We start from the raw sequence: 24,621 nt of genomic DNA on the forward strand, positions 1-24,621 counted from the left end.
GTGATGTCACTGATAAACTGACCGTGCTCCAGTCAACAAGCTCCCATGAACGCTCACAGGGGTAACCATAACCGAATCCAGTGGGTCACATGCACAAAAGGGCCATAAAAGTAAGAGGCTGACTTGCTGGGAAGAGAATTTCAGTGGAAGAAAGAGGGAGATTAGACAGGGTAATGAGGGCTGAAAGAGACTAAAATTCATTATATGAATGAAAATATCAAAGAATAAAATAGATATACAAAGAACTTTATGGTAAGTGGGGGGGGGGGGGGGAGAAGGACCTGAACAGACTTATTTCTAGAGCACATACAAAGAGCTAGCAGACATCTGATAAGGTCCTGGCATCCCTGGTTCCTGGGAAGTGCCCGTGAAGACCATAATGAGATACACGGCATATCTGCTAGGACGGCCATTGTTAAGGGTTAACTGAGCGACAAGTGTTAGTGAGAAGGTCAAGAGTGGGAACTTCTGGGCACTGTTAGCGAGAATGGAACTTGGTGCGGCTACTCTGAACAGCAGGATGGGTGGTTCTCAGACATCAATACCAGAACTACCAGAGGAGCAGGCAATCCTCTTTCTCAACACGTACTCAAAGCCAGTGGAATGAGAACTCCACCTAGATACCTCATGCTGCCTGGAGCACTGTTCACAGGAGCTGTGTTACAGGAAAACCCCTGTGTCTGAATGGATGGATAAAAGAAAGTATTATTAAATGGAGTGTTATTCAGTCTTATAAAAGATCCCACATGAACAAAGATATGGATTAAACTGGGTGATATCAAACTAAGTGAAATAAGCTAAGTACAGAAAAACAAATACGGCCTGACCTCACCTCTTTTAAATGCACTGGGATGCGTGTTTAAGAGAAGGTTAAATACGCAGAAACAGGGACTAAAACAGTGATTACCAAAACGAGATGTGTGGCGTGGGGAGAAGTAACTCAAAGAGCACAGGGCTGGAGTTACGGAGGATAAGTAAATTACATTGTATTTTACACAGGAAAGTTGCTGACAGTAGAGTTCAGGTACTGTTGCTAGACACAAACAGACACACCCATATACACCCCATATACACTCACATATCCACACACACACACACATACCACCATATATGTGCACATATATATATATATGTATACACAAGCATAAACACATATACATCCCATATACATGCACATATACACACACATACACCACACACACATATACACACCCCATATACATGTACATATATACACACACAAGCATAAACACATATATACCCCATATATATACATACACACATATACACACAAGCATAAACACATATATACCCCATATACATGCATACACACACACACACACACACACACACACACACACACACACACATATACGAACAAACATACACCCATACACATACCCTCTAGAAGGTAACTTGATGTGAAGGTATCCTAGACATGTTACTTTATTAGAACATTGCGGCCATTTCAGTAGGCATACATATATCAAAACATCATGTTATATACACTCTAAACATACAATAAAAACCTTAATTCAAAGAAAAACCCTGTGATACAATAAGGTAATTGATTGAATTAGCAGAAAACCAAGTATCAAAGATAAAGCCACAAGGTCCGTTTGGATGGAGTCAGGGAAGACTGGATAGAGAAGGTAGGGCTTGAACTGGAGCCTGGAGAATTTTAGCAGTGGAAATGCTAAGATCTTGAGTATGGGCCACCACACTCGCTCAAGAGGAATGGGAGCCAGGGGTACCCTAAGAGAACATGAGAAAAACATGATCTTCCCAGGGATCAAGTTTCTATACCTTGAACTTAAACCATAGTGTCTTTAACCTACTGATTTTGATTTGGCTGATCAAATGCAAGCACCAAGCCTTGCAAGGAGACCAGGCATTGATACTGACACCCTCCAACAAACAAGAACCAGGTCTCAGCACATATAATACTCATCTCTCCTCATGCATTATATAGCTCCTCGGTGTGTCTGATCCCAGAGACCACTACTGACAATCAAAACTGGACAATACTCCTAAGATCCCCAGTCTCAGAGTTACATGGCTATTCATTAATAATCTCACTCGGCAGACACGTACTCAAGGCCTGGTATGTGTAGGTATTGTAGATGCTGGGAACAGGAAGGGAAAGCAAAAGACAGGAATTTTTAAGTAGCTCTTTAGTAAATCGCAACATTAGCAATTACCTTGAAAGGTAGTCATGTGTGATACTATATTCATTCCTGTCCCCAAAGGGGGAGATATTGCTGCCCCAGGGACATGCCGTATCCCGTTGTGGGATATGCAGAGCATGACTGTGTCACAGCCACTTCCTAAGACTAGTTTTCAAGGTGTGGTCTGGGAACCAACAAGACCGCGAAGGATTCGGGCTTATTTTAGGAATGCAGATGCTGGGCCTTACCCAGGACTCCGACTCTGACTGCTGAAAACCTCCCCTATACACAGAAGGTGCAGAAATGCTGCTGGGACTGGGTTTATTTATAAGTTCAGCTGCTAGACAGCTCACCTAGCAAGCGGCAAATCAGGCAGCTAAGGCTCTTTCCAAACTTCTGGGAGAGCCAGGGTCTGAGAACTGGATCTGGGTGAAGTCAAGTACCAGCGTGGCCTTGCTGGGTTCTTAACTGGCCTTAATTCTCATTAGGCTCAGGGTATTTAATTCTCTTTGAACAGATCTGGTCTATCTTAACAAAGGGGTGAGGAGGTCTCTACACAGGGACAATTTCTATAAAAGAAAAACAACTTGAAAGACCCCCCTAAACCACCCAAGATCAGCTCTGCATCTCTTATCTAACCCAGGACCATGGCAATGGCACCAAAAGTCTGGAGGGAGCGCAGGTGCCCTTCACACATGCCAGGTCATAAGGTTGGGGACAAAACTCCAAATAGCTCAGCATCTTTAACAACAGAACTTGGAGAAACTCAAAATTCAGATGTCAGAACAGATCTATTATTAGATACCCATGACATATCACACCTCATTAAACTTTAATTCCTACTTTCAAAATCTAGACTGTTTTGAAACAAGGACATAATTCATTTAAAATTCTTTAAATAGGAGAAAATATGTACTGTTCCCCATTTCCTCCAAAGAATGCAGGTGTCTGAGACGAGTACAGCACTCGCTCGGGACTAATGTCTTCTAAGAAACTTGGGGAAATCAAATTGGCAGTGTCAGGTACCCGCTAAAGGACCCAGCCTCTCCCATAAGCATGTGACCAGAAGGTGATGTTGCTGCTGCCGTCAGACATACCATTACACTTCCCGCTAAGAACCCGTGGCTGTAAATCCGTGATTCCATTTATACTCGCCCTGACAACAGATCATGCATACAAAATAAAGTATTTATTTGTCCCTTTGTCCCAACCATATCATACTGAAGTAGATTAAATGTGGAACATTTGAACCATTCCGATCCTTTTCTTTAGTTTCAGTAACTAAAAAGGCTAAGTTTCATACACACAAAATTCCTTACTTGTAGCTAGAGTTTTCCTGCCTTGCCCACAGTCAGGACAAATCTTTGTCACCTGCCAGTCCCACAGCCGCTCAGACCCAACCAAGTAAACACAGAGACTTATATTGCTTACAAACTGTATGGCCGTGGCAGGCTTCTTGATAACTGTTCTTATAGCTTAAATTAATCCATTTCCATAAATCTATACCTTGCCACGTGTCTCGTGGCTTACCAGCATCTTCACATGGTGCTTGTCATGGAGGCTGGCTGGCAGTGACTCCTTCTGCCTTCCTGTTCTTTTATTTCTCCTCTCTGTTAGTCCCGCCTATACTTCCTGCCTGGCTACTGGCCAATCAGTGTTTTATTTATTGACCAATTAGAGTAATTTGACATACAGACCATCCCACAGCACTTACTTACTGTCTTTCCAAAAGAAATGGGATTTACCATGTGTGTGTGTGGGGGGGGGGGTGTATGGGTGTGGGTGTGTCTGTGTATGAGCAATGTTCCACCAAAATCTGTAGGCCTCACACTATGCAGGTTAAATTCTCATCCACAAAACATATTTGTTTTTAATTTCAGAAACACAGTTCCATCGATCTCTCCAAAGACTCGCTATAATTAGTCTTCTCTGTGGCCCACGTTTCAACCTGTAATTCTAAAGCTCATCCTAGGCAAAGCAAAGGTAGGAGCTTCGTTTAGACGAACTCTAACTTAAACGGACAAAGGCAGGAATATCTGGCCCTCTCTGGCCCCTCATCTCAGAGAAAACCAGCTATTTCTTCAAGAACAGGCCAAACATGGTAATAACAGAAAATAACTTAATCTAAAAAAAATAAAAATAAATCATTTTTAAAAATTAGTTCTAGTACAGATTTCTTCAGCGAGTAAAAACAGAACCAGGTGCCAGGGACTAAGGAAGACTTGGGGAACAGAGAGAGCACTAAAATCAGGCCGTTCGTCAGGCTGAAGCAACAGAGCCGTGACCACCGAGTTGCTACCTTCTGGAAAACGAAGCATCAGTTTCCGGAGAAAGCTGGTTCTAGATTTTTAGATGTGTTACTATGCTGGATGTTACGCAACACTTCAAACTAAAATTCTGTCAACGGCCAAAGAAGAACCTCAAAACAAGAGCAGGCCGTCAAAAGGGGAGCTTCCGGCGGCCCCTATACCCAAGGCAACACTCTTAAGTCCTTGGGGTGCCCCACGCAAGCTGCAGCTCACACTGCATGGGACCTGCAGAAAGGACGGGGCTCTGTTCCCCGGGGACCGACTGGCTAGAACGCAACACCGGCTTCTTCTCCCCACGCCGATGGCTTCTTCGTCACTTAGAGACATTTCACAGTGTGCTTTCCCGCCACAAGGTCATTCTAGAAGTACACCACGGCTCCCAGCGAGCCAGCTCACTGTTTAAGAGGAAAACTGCTCAATAAGAACAATCCATAGCTTCTGGAAGACAGCAGTCCTCCTCAGCAAAAGGCTCTCTGCTTCCTTCTAAGTGACTTTTCCACCCCGGAGGCCAGTGAAAGCTTTTAAGGTACAAACAATGGAGACGAGGAAAAGCTACTAAATTTTTTAAAGGCCTTAAAAAAATCCCTCATCAAACAGGGCAGTTTCCAGTAAAACTATGCTGGGTCACAGAAAGACAACACTCCAAGGGGGTCACGGCAGGGGAGAAACAGGGGAGACTCAACACAGGTTTTGTTCCTGCCCCGGAGAATACAGTTTCACCAATTCTGTGTGACACTGTCAATAAAGGGATTCACAGAACTTTTTTTTTGGTATTTATTGATTTAAAGAGGCAAACCAAAGCTTGCTTGGAGACACCAATCACAAAGGCACACAGTGAAAAGGTACAAGTCCAGCAAATACGGTGGCCTCTCTCCTCTTGGTGATGATGGGGGTCACACTACTATGGTATGGGGCATATGGGACATGACTTTGTCACAAACAGAGGTCATTTCCAGAGCAACTCCAGCCTCCGCTGTTTGCTATTAACACAACAGACCCAGGGCCTCTCTAGTGGCGACCCCCACTAATGACGGGGAGCCGAGGAGGTCTACTCCGCCTTCGGTCTGTGATCTTAGTCTGAGGTAGGTTGACTGCCTTGAATTTGATGGCGGCCTGGACTTCAGCCTGAAACCCTGCTTCAAAACAAAACAGTCAGCTGTTCCTAGGGGGCAAGATGGTGATACATCAGCCTTCCTCCACAGTTCTGTCAGCCAACCTTCTACCTTGTCGATAATGAGATCCCAAACTGTCTACGGAGAGTACTCCTCAAGAGTGCTTCCATACCACGTGGGCAGCTGTCCAGGGACTTAGGAGGAATTCCGTATGTCACCCAAGGGAGACATTCATTTATGTCCCTGGCCTTAGCTTTGCCTTGAAGGGAGGGAGCGAGAGATTGTTTTGGGGGGACCCATTAGCACTTTTATTCGTTCGTGTCCAACAACTAACTTACATTAACAGTGATTTCTAAAACCCAAACAATTTACAAAAGATATAATCAGTCAGGGGAGCACTTGCTCATCCAGTTTATAAACACGGGAAGCTGAGTTCTCTAATGCCCGGCTTTCACTCCTGCCCTTTCTGTGAACTCGGAACAGAGGAGGCCTTCAATGTGCCAAATGCTCATTGGGAGGAAATTACACAATGAGCTTTAAAGAAAAAAGTAATTTTTTTTTTTTTTTTTTTTTTTTTTGAGACAGGGTCTCACTGTTTTGCTGAGGCTAGCTTTGAACTCTCAATCCTCCCAAATGCTCGGAATGATAGGCACGTGCCACCAGACCAGGCCCAACACATTTTTGTTTGGGGGCATGCTTTGCCGCCAGGCTTCTTAAGCCTTTAGAGAAACCTTTCTCCCCTCGCCACCCCCCCCCCCAATTCGTCAGCGACACAAGACATTAAGCAAATGCTGATGGGCAGGTTGAGATCCAAACCAATGTTCAAAACCTGAATTAAAAAATAACCTTAAAATTATACTTCATGTATAATACGCACTTGTATAAAAATGTCTTTCCACAACACAGTACCATGTAAAAATGAATATAGCAACATAAATATCTTAAGATTTATTTATTTTTCATTGTGTGTGTTTATGGAGGGGTTGTGCAGCTGAGCACAGTGCCTGCAGAGGCTGGACAGGGGTGTCAGATCCTATGGGCTGGAGTTAGAGGCAGTTGTGATTCACCCTAAATAAAGTGCTGGTTATAAAGACAAAAATAACTGGAAAAATAGGTTCTATTCTATGTTGACCTTTCGAAAACCTTCCATGAACATCAAATTTCATTAATTTTAATGCTGATGTGGACAAAGCAGAGTATATAGAAGTTATAGAAAAAAAACAAACAAACAGGCAATCTAGCAATATTCTCTCCCCTACCCCTGTGTCTCGGGATAGGGGGGAGGGGGAGGGGCCATATATCTTTGTGGTATGCCAAACCTACAATTCAGATACTCCATCACTTACCACCATATAGCTCACAGATTTCTCATTCACTGTATTAAGATATTGCTAGCATCCATTTAAACGTATGTCTACTGGACAAATAACATTCTACCATCTGCACCGTTCCGTGTACCATTTACCTCTGGTTATTTACCTAGCAAGTTGCAATGGGACCAGGGGAGTCCAGGAAATGGCAGCAGGTAGAAGCTTGCCTGGAGGGTCCCTGGGCCTGGCTGGCTCTAGCAAAGCCCATACCTCCCGTGTTCTGCATTTCACTGATTCTAGCAAGTTTAGTAAGTAAACTGGGACTTCTTGAACTGAGGCTTGGGTGACCCTTTGTAAAAGTCCTTGGCAAGGTGACAGCTGTACCAGGCATCCACCCAGGACCCCACCACGCTGTCTTCAAGGCTGTAACACACCGTACACCCAATCTCAACATAAAAGTCCTCCCTCAATTCCATGCTCTGTACCCACGCCCTATGCGCCACCAGTTAGGGGGGGACTTAAGATTTCTAAAGTTAAGTCAGTTCAAGCATTCCTTTCCCACTTACAGAACTACTAAGGGCCAGCATGCCCTGCCTCTTGGTCCAACCCCCTGGCGTGAGGAAGTTGCTAAGCACCGAAAGGAAGCTATGCAGAGATACATGATCACACAATTAGATACAGGCTCACAGTTGCTAATCCTCGGCTTATAAATATATTAAACACGGGGATCTTAATTATGACTGGTATTATGTGTATAATGCTGAGATACCTGGGAAAGTCTCTTCTGTCTAAAACTGTTCTCAGAAGAATTAAATTATTATTTTCTGGGAAAAGCGGGGTCTACTATCAATGCTGAGGTCAGCAGCTCACGGGTACTAAGAAATCCAGTTAGAGCTGGTGACACACCGTGTCAGTCTCGTGACCTCTGAGTTTGAGCCCCAGAACCCACGTGAAGGTAGAAGGAGAGACGTGACTTTACAAAGTTGTCCTCTGACCTACGTAGGCACCAGAGAAGGCACGGTGCACGCATGCACACATAACACACGATCATAATAAATAAAATCAAAATTAAAAACAAACCCAGCTAAACTCTTCGTATTGTTAAAAGTCGTATATAGTAAAGTTAAAATAACATCATCTTACTGGTTTCAAAAGATAAATTTAAACAGAATGATTAGGAAGAGAATGGTTGTACCACACATGCTTTATCCCCATATTTTATAGAAGTCACAAAAAAAGGGGAGGGGGAGAAAACAGGGGAACTTAGAAGGGGAGAGACACACTCAGGTCACTAAAGAAAACTATGTGTAAACATGCTTTCACCTCCCCTCCAGCTCAGCCTCCCATCTCTCCTCTCTTGGGGAAATGAAAGCCAACAGAAAAGGGTCTGTGCAGTCTCCCGGCCACCATCTCCGGTTGGAGTGGGGAGTGAGGTCTGTTTGCAGTGAGGAAGAACAGTGCTTGGAGGCCCGGGGCAACATCCAAGCATTCTCTAAGATGCTATCAAAGTCCTAACAGGTGAGTGCACAGCCCTGGAATCACACAATCAAAACTCACAACAGTCCTGGGTGGGTGGGTGGGGGGTGATGTTTGCAAATGGTAGCACCTGAGGGACACAGCAGAGCCTTCCCATCAAATGGGAAGGATAAAGAGACATTTTTCACACTGACAGCAGGGCAGGGTGCTGGGGACAGGCGGGGATTTGATTCCTCATGCTCTAAACAGGTTTGGGGAGGAAATGTCAGAAATGAGACTGATGGTGAAGACGGGAGCTGGTTAATGGGGAGCTTTACTATAAGACCCTATAAGCCACTGGTATCGCTAGAGAAGCAGAGCAAGCAGGTTTGGTTAGTGTCCCATTCCCAGGGACAGAAGAAACGGGCTGGAAGCGGAGGCAGTGGGCACACAATATTGTGCACAGTGGAGGTCCGACGAGCAAGGGCAGGGCGGTGAGGATCCGAACCAGGACAGTGCTCCAAAGAAGAAGAGGGCACAGCAGACTTAAGAGATGCTAGGGTAAGAAAAGACTAGGCTAATTCAGAGGTGTGTGACCTGAGCAGAAATTACCCACATATAGTCTCGGAGGTGTTAATGCAGACGAGGAAAACAAGGAGTAGACAAAAAGATGCCTAGGACTGATGAGAAGGGCGGACCTGCAGGCCAGAAGCCAGAGACGAAGATCCAAACGTGCAGTGGAAGGTAAACATAATAACTGAGGATGGCGTGAGGCAGTCTGCAACGTTCTTAAATCATGAACGGCTCAACTAAGATAAAAGTCAAAAGCCTGACTGCTAAAAAAAATAAATAAATAAATAAAAATACACATTTGCATATACAAAGCAGTACACCTCAGAGGAATCAATTATTTTTTGAAGCTCGTCTATGAACTGGTTAAGAACTCTAGACCAAGGCTGGAACTGAAGAGAACGGCAGTTAAGAAATGGATAGCCAGCTGGAGAGCTGGTTAAGAGCACCCGCCGCTCTTGCAGAGGACCCAGCCGCCTCACAGCTGCCCACAGCTGCCTCCAACCCAGGTTCCAAAAGATTCAGCGCATCTTCTGATCTCCGTGGGCACCGCAAGCATGCACAGGGTGCACACGCGTACGTGAAGGTAAAACTCACACTCATTAAATAAAAATGAAATTTTAAAAACAGGCAACAGAAGAAGAAAACGCTGGATCAATCACCAAGAACTATGTCTAGACTAATGACTGCAGACCGCCCTTTCTACACCTGCATGGCGGGGATCCTGGGAAGGGCAGAGAAACACGAGCTCACGGCTAAGCCAGGTTTTGGTTTGTGGCTGTAATATATATATATATTTGAAGTCACTAAAGCTTGGTGCAGCAGCACACAAATCCGTAATCCCTGTGCTCCTAAGCAAAGTGGCAGGTGGAGCTCTCGGGCCCGATAACCTAGGGTAGGCAACACTGGACCACAACGAACCTCATCTCAACAAGTTAAAAAGCAGGAAATGGCACTCACGGTTGTCCTCTGACCTGCAGATGCACTCTGAGCAATACTCTTACACACACACACACACACACACACACACACACACACGGCAACAACAAAAACCCCCCGCAGTCTTTTATTTTTGTGTTTTACTTCCACAGGAAGTTTCAAACATGTCCTGAATTTTACAAAATCCGACATTAAAACTGTCAAAATTAGAAATTTCTGTGCTTTCTTCCAAGAAAACTCATAGAAAAGAATTCTCTACTGTCAACTCAAGGGATAACTATCTTTATCTTGTAAACAGAGTCTTGTAAACAGATAGAGAAATCACATCTCTTTATCTTCCAAGAAAATATTTAGCCAATGGCAGAGCGAATGTCACTATGAACATAAAATAAGAGAGTGACTCAAGGCCGCATGTAACACTATAATTCTCACCATTATCCCCATATGACACCTTTTTCATAGGAACACACTCAATAAACCAACCGCCCCTCTTCTGAAAACCTACCTCATGCCTTTCTTTTGTCTATACCCTTAAAGAATAAATTTTCCTTCAACATTTCTATCCAATAGTTCCAAAGCATGATGTGTCCCTGTGTATTATAATTACTCTGACATTAGAAATAAACACCATGTCTAAAACAAGGCAAGTTTTGATTTACGGCACAGTAGTCTAAGCCAAACTGACCCAGAAAAGTAAATAGGCTTTTCATTATAAAAGTGTATGTCCAGAAACTGACAGCTGAGAACAAGCCTGTTCAGTGCATTTGTAAGCACACCTACGAAGTGACTTTTGTTAGGATGAATGCTAAGTCAAATCCAGCAAGTGATGCCAGTGCACAGACTAGAGACAGACACACCGCAGAGAACAAAGAGTAGAGGCCACATAATCAGCTTTTTCATGGATGCAGTAACCCACCATACTTTGCTAATTTCTCATTTGCAGACTCTCTATTTCAGCATAAATCCTATTCCACATGACCCCTGAACAAATGCTTGATCGTTCTAGGTGTTTCCATGCTGAAAACTCAACAGGTATGACAGCATTTTCTTAGTTTGGAGACTCTTTTTTTTTTTTTTTAAACCTTCCTTGTCTGCTTCCACACCTGGCTAACCCCCTCTTTGTGAGAATTGAATGCTTCCTGAGTGACAGCATGGATCATTTCATTCATTCTCCTCATAATAATCATGTGACCTGCACAGGAAAGCTAGATATGACAGCTTCATTTTTACATTAAAAAGAACTAGATTAGAATATGACAACACCCCCCGGCCCCCGCCAAAGTCTCCCAGCTAGTAAGCGGGTGTTCTGGAGCCCAGTGTACTTGAGAATGATGCTGATGAGAATAACAGACTGAGGCGATTATTAGCATAACCCTGGGGATGAAACACAGAGAGAAAAAAGCCAAGCTCTTCCTTTGCTGAGATCTGGATCACTAAGCCTGTGATCTCTATGTAAACTGGCTTCATGGGAAGGAAGGAGCTCCTATGAGATATGGCTAACACCTTCAGATGAAAGGAGCCTCAGGAGCCTGCACTCCCTGAGAAACAAGAATTCTTTCACTGAAAGAACTTTCCGACCTGCTTATTCTAGAAAGTCATGCTGGGTCTCCATTCACTATGGAAAACGCTGCCTGTGTGCAGTCCCCGCCAGGGATGGCACACTGCACTTCCTGCTCAGGCAGGACACAGGGCTCCAGATACACTAGACTCAGGTGCCTTTTAGACTCTGCTTAGCCAGCTTGGCCCAGTGATTCAGCCACCATGTCAGCAGGAACCTACTGCGGCCCTGCCATCTCTTCCGCCGTCCCGCAAAGGCCAGCGAGAAAAATGGAACTGATGGGATAACGAAGTTCTAGAGAGTTCACTAGTGTCCCTCCAGGGATGCTCGGGACAGCTTTAGGATGAAGGGATGCAGCACCCAAAGAAATAAATCAAGTCTAATTACAGGAAAAGAACTGGAAGTGATTTTTCCCAATATACCAAAGAGCCCTGGGTGGTGGCACAGGCCTGTAATATCTCAGCACTTCAGAGGCTGAGGCAGGAGGATGCTGTGTTTGAAGCCAATCTGGGCTACTGAGTGAAACTATGGGCTCAGAAGAAGAAGTAAAAGTAAGCCGGGCGGTGGTGGCGCACGCCTTTAATCCCAGCACTTGGGAGGCAGAGCCAGGCGGATCTCTGTGAGTTCGAGGCCAGCCTGGGCTACCAAGTGAGCTCCAGGAAAGGCGCAAAGCTACGCAGAGAAACCCTGTCTCAAAAAAAAAAAAAAAAAAACAAGTAAAAGTAAAAGTGGACATAATGGCCAGGTACAGTATTTGCAAAGATAATTTAGCTTGTAGGCTCTGAGACACAAGCAGGAGCTCATGAATATTACCACAAGAGGTGGAGCCCCCTGTGAGAGAAGAGAGGAACATTGTTCCAGTATTTATAGACTTTCATCTGGTGGAATATAAAGTCCAGTACCCAGTGGTGAGCAAAACCAGATTGTCAAACCAGGTAACAATGCACATCAGTGCAGTTCTTACCACCCCCGCCCCGGTTCCCAAACCGTGAGACGGCTAAGGAAGAAGAGCCCAGCTTCCGCATAGTAGTCTCACCCAGAGCTGTGCACCCAGGCCACACCAAGAGCCTACGGAAATAAAACAGAGCGCAGTAAAAATAGAAGCACTAAGTAAATGATTACGGGACTTCGCACCTAAGTCTTGGGGAAGCACCTGTGAGCAAGGGATCTCCAGGAAAACGGCACAGAGCCATTCTCCATCTGGCGTGGCTCACCTCCTCTTCACAGCCAGAGCCCAGACATACTGCTGCTATTACCAACTTCAAACTACAAGGCTTCCTACAGAATTGGACAGGGAGGACGAAGCAAATTCTTTTAAAATTAAAAAGGTCACATGTTGTCTTTAGATTATTTAAAACACTGCTGGTCTCTTACCAAATTCTGACTTACAACAATCACACCTGGAAACATCCAACTCACATGGTAATGATACAAACTGGCACACTCTTGATGTCATAATCCTTTCATCTGGGGCTTCCTTTTTCATACACAGAAACTTTTTTCATCACGGAATATAGCCAAGAAGACGGAGCTAGGGACCACCTATCATGTGGCATGAAAGCAGGGAAGGGGGAGTGCTGTTTGTTGGGGGGAAGGAGACCCATGAACAGGGATGAGGGAAGGCAGTGTGGAGAAGGATGCAAACAAGGTATAATGATATATACATATTAAAATGCCATAATGAAACCAGTTACTATGTATCCTAACTCGAAATTATTTAAAACAGAAAAGGAAGAGATTTTCCAAAGACTACCAACTCCAGAAGAATAAAGACTTTAATCCTCACAATCAAACGCGTTCAGATCCTCAAAGTATTTAAAGATCTAATCCATGTCTTGACCCAGAAAGCATATGTCAATCACTTGGAAAAATGGGATGGGAGCGAAACTGCTACGTGCCAATGGGAAACTAATGACCAGTGTAAATAAATCCCTAGTAATTCTAGGTGCCTAGAACAGCCCCAACAGGAGCCTGACAGCCAAAGGGTTGGGTCATCAGCATTTATGAAGATCAATTAATGCTCTATATTTTCAGATGTCACATTTCTCATAAGATTTGCTATAATCCTCTTTTAAATATCCCCATCATACAAATCAAGAAATTCAGAGACAAAGGGACTTAATGGAGTTTCTATTGCTTAAGAGACTCAGAACTTGCACTGTGAGGCCTCACCTAACTTACAGTCTACAACTGCATCCATTGTTATGAGCGGCTGCCATTTGAATGTATAATTATTATGTGTCCAGCTCTAAGCAATCTACAAACATTTTCCATTTAATCGGACCACCGCCTCCTAAGGGCCAATGTCTCCACTCTGCAGCTGACGATCCTAAAGTCAGAGGAGCTGAGTAACTTGACAGATCATCCGAGAGCAAGGGGAAAGTCGGCACCTGACTCACGCGACACGTGACCCCACAGTCCAAGGTGCATTTCCTTATCAGCCTCTTCTATTTACCGATCACACCATAACTGGGCAGATTCCAAAGGCTGGGCTGTGACAGCCACTGCCACCTTCTGTCTTACCAGTGGACATCAGGCCCTGTCAACAGTCGTACCTGCTGGACATGAAACACTGTAAAAACGGATTAACCAATTACTTTAATTACTGTCCAGTTCTTTGACAGTCTTCTCCAATAATGACAAATTTTAGATTATCTTGGGGTTTAAGGCAGTTTTCAATACACTAATAAGTTTCCAAGATGCTCAGAAGTATCCATTTATTCCACAGTGCTTAAACGGCTAGCTCTGCCCAGTCATTGATAAAATAGAAAACACAACAACCTATCTCCCGGGGCTTCAGTATAGGATTTAAGGAAGGTCATGTATGAGCTTAGCTTCAATGCATATAATTGCTCAAAACTGTTAAAATCACACAGCATTGCTTTGGAATTGGATCTAAAAAGTAAGAAGGTCCTTTTAGGTTCACTGAGAATAAAATAATAAACACCCCAGGGAATAAATTCTAATTGTGTTATGCTAAATTAAATCCAGCCCTGGAAACCAGCTCCAAAAGTTAGGGCAGATCTGATATGATACCTGATTTCCAAACGAAACGGATGCCCCTCCCACCTTTTTCCTAAAAAGAACCAAAAAAATTACAAAGTATCTCTCAATGTGGTTTAAGAAAGAGCTTCGGGAATTAATTAATGGTAAAAGAGAAGGCACAGATACAGCATAGTCAAACCGGGAATAGGAGAAACATGGTAACTCACTAAAAATAACTCCATCACAAAAATCAAGAGGAAGCTGTACTGAGGTGAAATGTCTAGTTAGCTCGGGATGGAAATTTCCACAAACCAAAAGAGGAAGACTCTAGCAGAAGACATGCCTGTTCAGAAGGCACCTCTCTCCTCCACGCCACTTCAAAGGAAGGAAGCGGAACTGCTGAGGAGGCTGAGCTACACTGACAGACAGGTCTCTTTCATTGAACAAAGGAAGGAAGAAAAGGTTTCTGTTGTATGACAGAACTTCTCCTGGGGAGACACAACCCATAGGTCTACATACCCTAGACAGGGATCCCACAACAGACCAAAGTACGGATACCACCAGAGTTCTGCGTGGTGGTGAACCAGTGAGTTTTCCTGGGGTTACTTACAGGAGTGTGGTGGAGGGGTCACTTACAGGGGCAGAAATGACTCAAATGACTCACCAAGGCCCACCCCAGCATGGATGACAGCTCACGACGCTGGGAAACCTGAAGCACACTGCACAGCCTGTGGGCAGCTCGACAGGTCGAAAAGTGTCCCTTCCAAGTGACAGGTCTAACTCTGACAGGCAGCTCTGTTGGTCTCTGGTCCCAGCTTGGCTTATCTGAGAGTCGTCTTCTGCTTAGCTGGTCTGAGTCGTCTTTGCAGCTTTTATTGCTGACTCTAGCAGGGAGGAGCCGAGTGAATCTGGTCAGTTTCAGGGACTTCCAGGAGCTATTTATACCTTCCTGTTTAAAGAGCTTCCCTGGAGGATGGAAGGTTTCAGTCTCAGTTTCTTAGTCATGTTTACCAGAGTTAAGAGTCATTGCTGAATGCATAACTTAAGGGTCCCTTTAAGTGACACACTCTTCACAATCCCCGCTCCCCACGTTATCCTGTCTACACACACACACACACACACACACACACACACACACACACACACAATTACAGTTTTCGCGTTGTAGCCTTGCAAGTATTAGAAACATTTCTCCTACTGCCTTGTATACAGAAGCAAGTATAATTTCTTAGTAAGTTTCTTTGAAGGAAACTTACTTTCCTCAAGGCAAGTATGTAGACAAATTCTTTAATTAAACAAACAAAGTAAGTGGAAGTGTTTTCTGATGCTCCTGATTTTGAAGCAAGTTTTCCAAAGCCATCAATATCTACTGTGGAGGAATCAGAAATCACTTCCTATTACTCTATCCCTCACAAATCATTCTAAAAATCCATCTTAGTGTCCTCAAAAGACTCAGCCCCACCAGAACTGGGGGAGCAGAACCAGGAAACATGTCTAATATGATTCCTCAAGTCATGGTATCTGGAAAAACCAACTGACTACCAAATGAGCGAACTCTTAATTTCCTTTTTTTTTTTTTTTTCCTAAACCAACCACAAGAAAGACAAACCCTTAAGGGATCATTAGATTCCATTTTTATGCTACTTTTCTTTGCATCATAACCTTAACTGCCCTTGTAACTCTGAACACATAAAATGATGCCCCATTACAAACGCTGAATGACCTGTCTCTGCTCACAAACTGTCGCACTGATCTCAAGTAGTTTACAAATCTTATTAACAGTTTCTATTACAACTAAATCACAGAATGTAATCCTGCCTTCCTGGGTATAATACATATAGCAGAGAGTAGGTTTAGGAAGAGAGGAAGGAAGGAAGGGAAGAAAGAAGGGAGGAAGGAAGGGAGAGAGAGAGGGAGGGAGGGAGGGAGGAAAAGGAAAAGAAAAGCTTTTCTGGGGGAATGTGATAATCAGGTCCAACAGTGCTTTAGAGTCTGGGCAGCCCTGGAGTAAGGTCCAGCTCATCACACACACCATCCCACGCAACCCTAGCACCCTCATTAGTGTTGATGCAGAAACCAGGGCCTCCAGAGATGAGGCAAACCTGTTTGTACTGGTTCTTCTCCTCAGTGCTGTGACGCTATCTGGTGGGAACAACTTAGGGCAGGAATGCATCATGACGGGGAAAGCATGGCGACAGAAGGTCAGCCCACGGCAACAAGAGCATGAAACTGTTGATGGACGGGAAAGCAGAGAATGGGACCATAAGTGAGACCAGGCTACGGCCTGTACAGGGAGCCTCTAATGGCCCATCTGCACGCTGGGCCCAGTCTCCACAGCTTCCATGATCTTCTCTAACAGAACCACCACAACCCTGCTCAAGATCAGAGAGTTAACCAGTGTCTGAACCAGGATTCAAGCCAGACTGATGTGCAGAAACAAGCCAGGGCAGAAAAATAACATTCTTGATGATGTCGTGATTGCAACCCAAAGACTGACTAGCCTCTGTCATCTGACTGTTTGGGGTGGTTTGGTTTTTTTTTTTTTTTTTTTTTTTTTGGTCAGTGCTGAGATCTTTGTCACATTTAAGGTGATTAGGTTCTCGTGCCTCTCTTACTGTTTCAGAAACCTTTGCAAAGGAACTAAGGCACTACAGTTTGGGTCTGGAATGGCCTCCCAAACACCTACATTTTAAAGGATTAATTCCAGCTTGGCGCTACAGGGAGGTGGTAGATACTTTAGGAGGTGGGGCCTAGGTGAAGGTTTTAAGGTATTTATGCCTTGAAAGGGATTGTGGGATCACAGCTCCTTCCTCTTTTTATCTCTCCCATGAGTCATGAGGAGAATGAGCCTTGTTTACCATGTGCTCTTGCCGGTTAGAACTGCTTACCGCAAGCAACAGTGATCATCAACAGTGGACTGAAACCTCCCAGACTCTGGGCCAAAATAACTCTCTTCATACGTTGACCGTTGTGGTTTTTTATAGCACGAAGGTATTCAAGAACACAGCACAGTCCCTATCCTCAAGGGGTGCACCACCTAATACGGGGTGCATCTCATCAGCAGTGCTTCCAACCAGAGGGCCACCAACCAGAGGGCCACCAGGAGATGTGCAGACGTACCACCCTCTGCAACTTGTACCCTAGTCCTGGAGGCCAATCCGTGCCTGGCCTTGAGCAATCTTGCCCACTCACTCAATACATCTTGCCAGGATAACTGCTCTCTCTCTGTGTGCTGTGAGGTGAACACCAGAAGCGTTACACATGCAGAGGGACCCATCTGCCCTTCCAATACCATGTCAATCGAAAAGAGAAAGGCAGGGGCTTCCCTGGGCGACGACAGAAACCCCGAGACCACTTCCAGCTCTTGAACTCACAGCACAAGGGGAAAATAAAACTGGCCTCTCCGTGTGGCGCCCCCCCCCCCCACCCAGAGCCAGCAAGTTCGGAGTGTTGAAATGAGCAAAGCCCTTCATCACACTGACCTGGAGGAACAAGTCAGCTCCTCGACGCTACTAAGAACGTGAACTCTAACCTCCTCGTTTTATTTGAGTTTAGTTTTTAAAATTTACAGTTATTTATTTATGGTGTGTGTGTGTACACGCACTTGAAGAATCATTTCATCAGAGGCCAGCTTGAGGGAGGTAGTTCTCTCCTTCTACCATGGGGGTTCCAAGGACCAAAACTCAAGTTGTTAGGCTGGGTGGCAAGTACCTTCCTCGGCTTGTTGAACCATCTCTCTAACATTTCTTCTTTTTGATCACCGGGGAACGTTCATAAAATGGTGCTGGCGTGGTAGATCACACGTAAGCTCCCACTGGCCCCCACCAAGCAAGCACACATGCAGCCTGACACTTCCACGTCTCCTGTCCAGCCCCACCCGCAGCTGCTCAGTCTTTACACTCCGGGTGTGACACCAGGAGACAAGGGTCTCAAGCAATAGAGGAGCCAAACACAAGGAGTTCGGACATGAGGTGAAGCCAGCCGAGGGAGGTGTGGGAGAAAGCTCTAAGTTAGACAAGGATTGCCTCCTGTTGTTTCAATGACAGGAGCTGGGACAAGAGCCTCGATTTCACACTTCAAGTCAGTCCTCTATGTTTCCTTTAGGGTAAGCTTGATTCAAACACCAAATCCCTTTTATGCTTACAGGACAATGTTTATATCCTAAAATGAACTACCATTGAAGTGCATGTGTGTGGTTGTAATGGAGGGGGGTGGTTACCGAAATCCTTTTCATGGTGAGATTCAAACATCCTGGTATTCTGAACAACAACAAAAGAAAAAAAATCAAATGGATCCCATTGCCACACTCCCATTTGGTCTCCTCTTCTCCACAATGGGCAAAAGAGGCTCCAGGTAGCCAGTTTCCCACGGCTAACTTTCCCCTACCCTTCAGGTCTCAATACAAAACTCCTGGTTGAGAAGGACCTTCCAACGTATGTACCTCAGCAACTGGGCCAGACAATCTACTGCCCTAGTCTGTTGACTCTACAGCACTCACCAGTTCTGAAATGTTTGTATGGAAATAGTTCTTCTCTGGGTTATGGCTGCCACTCACTCTTAGGACAAGGTGTCCCACGACACCAAGACCTTCTGTGTTGTTCTCAGCTGTGTTCCCAACCCAGAGTTCGGTGTCTGCCACTGGGACATGTTCAACAGAATGTTTACAGAGTGAACGCATGAGTGACCATCGTGTACACAGACTACACTCTACCCCCGCCACCAGAGAGGAACCAGCAGACCTCGGACACCAGTAGAGGTCAAGAAGAAATAGGACAGCGGTGCCACCTGTGGCTCGTCACCCTTCAGGCTTCACAGGACAGAAGCACACACTTTGTGGTCTGCCTTAGATAGCACTGATCCTGAACGGCAGCGCAGAAATTCCGAGGTTGAACAAAGGTTTAAAAAAATAAAGATTCTAGACCCTGTCTTTGGATACCAACTAGGGTCATGAAAACATCAAATTTGGACTCAAGACTCTTGTTCTCATCACTAAATGTAGCAAAAGCAGAAACGGGGAATTCCTAATTACCTCAAGGATTTGGCAAACTTCTCATGTTCTCCATGCAGGACTACAGCGCCTGCCTTAAATCACCAAAAGCCTATGCATTCTGCAAAGGCATGGGGCTGTATTTTTCCTTCTTCCTCACACAGGCACCAGATCTTAAAAGAAGGAATGATGAATGGGCACAGTTATAAATATTCCAAGGCTAATGGGATCAAAGATGGACTGCAGAACACTATCTGGGGGACAGATGCTGGTGTGAACGTAGTTAACAGGTCCTGACCCCTATAAATTCCAGACCCGTTTTATCAGATAAGAAAAACAAAACCAAGAAGGGTTCATAAATTACTTTACAAACTCAAACTTCACCAAATATTAATTTTTAAAAAAAATCTGCTTTTCAAAATCCTAAGTAACTTTCTAATAATTAAAATATATGTTATTTTTACGGTCATTTTAATGAAAGGATTGTTACTTCATTAGCGGTCAGAGAAAAAGAAACATTAAATTCCTACAAGTAATATGATACGTCATGCTTGAGTGACAATCAGCAAGTCCTCAGAGTAAGGCCTTAGAATGGAGGAATCCCCTAGAACTGAGTGAAAAGTTTCTCATTATATGATAAACCTTCACAAGATCACAGATTATAAACTGATGCTGCCTAGGGTTGTCGAATTTGGGACACACAGAAAAATCTCCAGATAATTTGAATAATGAGTGTATTAATGGTAGATAATGTTCTAAGTATAAGTGTATCCTAAAGCAGATCCTATTGGATAGATCTACATAAAAAATTATTTTCTAACTAATATAAGTTAAAAACGTATTTGTATTTTTTGTTTATATACTATACATTGCCTGCTAAGCTTAGTGCTGTCCGATGGCTACACTAAGCTGCTAGACCATTCTAACACTTCAGCTGAACATTAGGACAGCAGATCCCTGTCAGTGCCTTGAGTTACCCTCAGACCAAAATCCAGCAATTCTCTGATGACAGATGGCAACAAATGTGACTAGGCAGACACCTCAGCATAACATCCACAGTGTCCATGGAAACACATTCAAAACTGCCTGCCTACTTTCCTAAATTAATTTAGAATCATATAATCAGAGAATTTTAGAATTGGAAACCTTCACAGATTCTTTTTTTAAGAAAGGAAAATTATGTCACTTGCAAATGCAAAGAACTTTCCGATGACCGAAGTCGGCATGGGGAGGGGGGGGAGGGGGGGCAGACGGATGTGCTCAGCACATTTAACTTCGTAGGAGCCAGATGCCAGGCCTCCGTGGCTCCAGATAGTCTCCCAGTGTCAGCAACTCAGAGGCCACCTTTCTGAGTGGGCCTTAGATAGAAAAGAAACGGACTATGAGCTTCTCTAGACTTCATGGGCGTCAAATTCATCTGAGTGTTGGGCACCTCAATGGGTTTTTAAGTTATGTCTGATGAACAGCTGAGTGACTATGTTGTCTGGAGTCACTGGGACCAAATATGGAGGGACCTAGGTGAGGGAAACACCTAGGTAAGGGTAGATCTATGCGTACAGTGACCACAGCCCTGCCTGAAGTACTCCCAAACTGGGTCCTCTGCTTGTGACATCCTAATAATAAAACAGAATTCTTATCACTCCTACATCTGGAGCCCACAAAAACAGATCTCACGCTTTCTTCTCTTCAGACCCTGCCACTTCCTCTCTGTCAATCTGTTGCATCTACTCAGGACACAGGCCAGTAGACCACAGGCTTTTCAGGAACCAACAGAAACATCTATGTCCTTAGGAAGGAATGATTATCACCAGACACAAAAGGATACTGGGACCAGCAGCGCCTGGAAGACAGGAGAACAAGGAACTCAGGGCCAGCCCTGGCTACATAAGAAACCAAGGCCAGCCTGGGCTCCATGAGACCTGTCTCAAAGCAACAAAACTAAGTAAATAAATCATTAGTTGGATGCCTGGAAAATATGAACACAACGCAGTGCTCGTATAGTTAAATGTGTGTGTATATGTCATTACTTCTGACCCATGAGGTACGGCTAGCCTTGTCCAAGCAGAGGATTTCCCCTCCCCATCTACAGCTGCTCTGATCATGTCTTTTTCAGCACTCAGGAAAAGAATCTTTCCTTTTGGACCCTGGTTTCTATCTACAGTTTTCCTATCTACAGCTGGCCACTGCTGTCATGTTCCTCTTCATGTAGCAAACTTGTTGACCTGCAAAGTTTCACCCATAGTCCCCCCCCTACACAGTGACGTGCTGTATGAGCAAGAAAGAATCCAATGGAGGTCTGCTGGGGGGTGGGGGGTGGGGCAGTTCAATGGTTGAAATTTGAAGAGAGAAGTATTTAAAAGGGCTAATGTTGAACAGTCGCTCACCAGAAATAAACTGACTCAACTCAAAGCAAGCTCCTGACACCTCACAGCGTCCACAGAAGGGAGCTCTATCATCGCTCACATTCCATAGATAGGGAACGTGAGGTGAAACCCAGAAAGGTAAAGTGTCCAACCCAAAGCCAAACCGCTGGAGCCAAGGTTAAGCATGGACACTCAACAGAGTTCTAGGCACATCAGTGAGCCGCAGAACGGAGTGGACAAAGTCGTTTCCAAGTGCAGTCCAAGTCTGTACAAAGTTAGGAAGGTCCCGCCCAAGGTAAGCTGAATCCAGGAGAAAGGGCTGGAAGGCTAAAGGAGAGGAAAGACAACAAACCTTCGCAGTCATGGAGGACAGGAGAGGGCGGGAAAGGTCAGACACGTAAGCCTTGAACTGGAGCGGAAGAGTTCTCGGCCTGTGTTCTGGAGGTGGAAGGTTGGAACCTCAGGAAGTGGAGCTGCCTGGGGCCGAGAGCTGGAAGGAGACACCGAGCTCATCAACGTCAACTAGACTCTCAACAGGTGGGAGCCAAAGCCTGCCCAGGACCACCCAGCTGAAGAGAACAGCTTCCAGAGACCATCACTCCGTTTCCTGCCCGAAAACACCTCCCTGGGCTCGCCAGTGAAAAGAACAAGGGGAAATAACAAACGTCTAAAAGGGGGAAGGCAGCTGAGGGCAGAGGACCTTCCTGGACTCCAAGCCTCTCTGGGAGTCTTTGGAGATTCACAGAGGTCACAGGGTAGCTGCAAACACAAGGAGACAGGTCAGCTTGCTTTTTTCTCTTTCTTTCTTTCCAAATGGGGATAGATTCAGGAAACTAAGGTAGTGGCCAGGTTTCTGTCAAAGCTAAAACAGAGTTTTAGCAGAGATTTTTAGAATCACAAGACACTAACAGGGACTCACTAGGAATATTATATGTCAAGCTAACTTTGATATCCTGTTCCTGACAGAGCTGTTGGTGAGCAGACAAAGTCTGGTCCACTGGGGATGTCAAGAGTCTTGACACCTGAAGCATAAAAGAGCAAATTAAGAGCTGAACTCTGCTCTCACAGAGTTCTTGAGATACCTTGGCCAGCAGCCCTCCGAATCCCTTAGCCAGCATGTCTACTCCTGGGGAACCATTTACTTGCTGGGCTAAAGGTAACACTACAATGGTTCCTTTATCTGCCCGAAGAACCCAAGTCATTAGGTAGTTACCCAGCCCAGCTCACAGCAGGACCTCAGTGTCACCTGAGTGGGAGGACTGATAAGCGCCCACCGTGTGAGGAGCACACGGTATATCTTGCTTAGGAGACAGATGAGGTCCTGGCCTCTCCTCAAAGAACTTTGAGTTGAGGGACAGTGTTGTAGTTTGAATGAGAAATGTCCCCTATCGGCTCGTGTATTTGAACACTTGGTCCTCAGTCAGTGTTGTTCAAGGAGGCTACGGGACCTTTAGAATGTAGAGCCTTGCGGGAGGAAGTTCGTCGCTGGGGATGGGCCTTGAGGAGTCTTAGCCTGCTCCATTTACACTTGAGCTTCCCGTGTGTGACTGAAACATGATCAGTCCGTTTTCCCGCTCTTTACGTGCTGCCAATGCCTTCTCCACCACTCTGGACATCCAGCCCTTTAGAACTCCAGCCATGATACATTGTTTTCTTCTTTACAGTTTACCACAGCAACAGAGCAGCACAGACAGGGGTTGAATGAATTAGCAAGCTCACACAGATGGTGTCAGTGTTAAGAGGGGCCAGCATTGGATGCTGTGAGAGGAGCCATTCGGCAAGACTTCCCTAACCAAACCGCACCGAACGGCTCTGAGAGGCACGCGTCGAGACAGGGTTAGAAAACGAAAAGCAAGGAGAAGATAGTTCAGATTGTAAGACTCTTCCAGAGGTGGAAGAATGAGAACATCTGTCCCGTTCAAGGAACAAAGGGGTAAAAGCATCTGATGATGGTCATTCAACACAGGCTCATGAATACTCGCTTCATTGAGTGTATCTTGGTTATGATTGGTCAGAAACACTGGTAAGGGCCCTTTTCTAGGAAGAGGTCAATGAACTGATACTGAGACCAGAGCTTTCCACCATGTCCATGCACTAGCTCTGTGGCCAAAGGTTAGAAAGCACTTCATTCCTATGAGGTTCAGTTTTGGTCATCTTGAAACTGGTCCAACAAACCCACAGTGGCCACTGGGAGACTGAAGGAGAAAATACAGACCTGAGGTTCGCATGAGGCTGGAACATTCCACTAAGGGCCTTTCCAACTCTAACTCAGTTCTCTATCCAGACCAGAACACAACTGCGCCAGGACTCTCAACTTTCGCTTCCAGACTTTTGAGAGATAGGAAAACTGTGTAGAACATCTGGGAGGAGTCACGAGACAAGACAGCTGAAAAGTCTTACAAGTCCAGACACTGGGAAGCCTGGGTTCCTGCCCTGCTTCTGTCGCTCAGCAGCTGTGTGATCGCAGGCAAGTCACAACGTATCTGTGACTCAAACCTTACCTCAGAGTGATGAGGGCTGAGATAGAGGTTCTAAACGACTTCCAAAGCCTCACTCGGCATCTTACCATTTTACAGTCTGCCATAGAAGGCCCTCGGAAAGGTGCTAGTTTCCCAGAGAAGAGAGAAAAGTTCCCTGACACAAGTCTGTGAACATGAAAGATGCATGCCATGGGATGAAGGTGCACAATGAAGAAAACAAACAAAACAACAACCACAAACAAAAAACAAACAAACAAAAAAAAACAGGACTAGCAAGACAAAGACTCAAGGAGCAGACTCAGGCTCAAGCTACAAAGAAACAACTTCCAACCATCAGGATTATTCAACAAAGACAAAACCAAACAAAAACATCACTACTGGCCTG

At 44.9% G+C, this 24,621-nt stretch overlaps 1 protein-coding gene across 3 annotated transcripts in view; it reads right to left on the reverse strand.

Annotated features, from left to right (window-relative positions):
* Nucleotides 1-24,621, reverse strand: part of C11H1orf21 (chromosome 11 C1orf21 homolog) — a 202,202-nt gene that overhangs the window by 136,978 nt on the left and 40,603 nt on the right. For 2 of the 3 annotated variants that reach the window (XM_076547612.1, XM_076547613.1), the window contains exon 2: nt 15,071-15,290. The gene's annotated coding sequence lies outside the window, so the exon portion shown is untranslated. Of the gene's footprint in view, nt 1-15,070; nt 15,373-24,621 lie in introns of all 3 variants that reach the window. The other variant, XM_042258305.2, reaches the window with a different exon arrangement.

Source organism: Peromyscus maniculatus, chromosome 11 (genome assembly GCF_049852395.1).
Source record: "Peromyscus maniculatus bairdii isolate BWxNUB_F1_BW_parent chromosome 11, HU_Pman_BW_mat_3.1, whole genome shotgun sequence".
Lineage (NCBI taxonomy): Eukaryota > Metazoa > Chordata > Mammalia > Rodentia > Cricetidae > Peromyscus > Peromyscus maniculatus.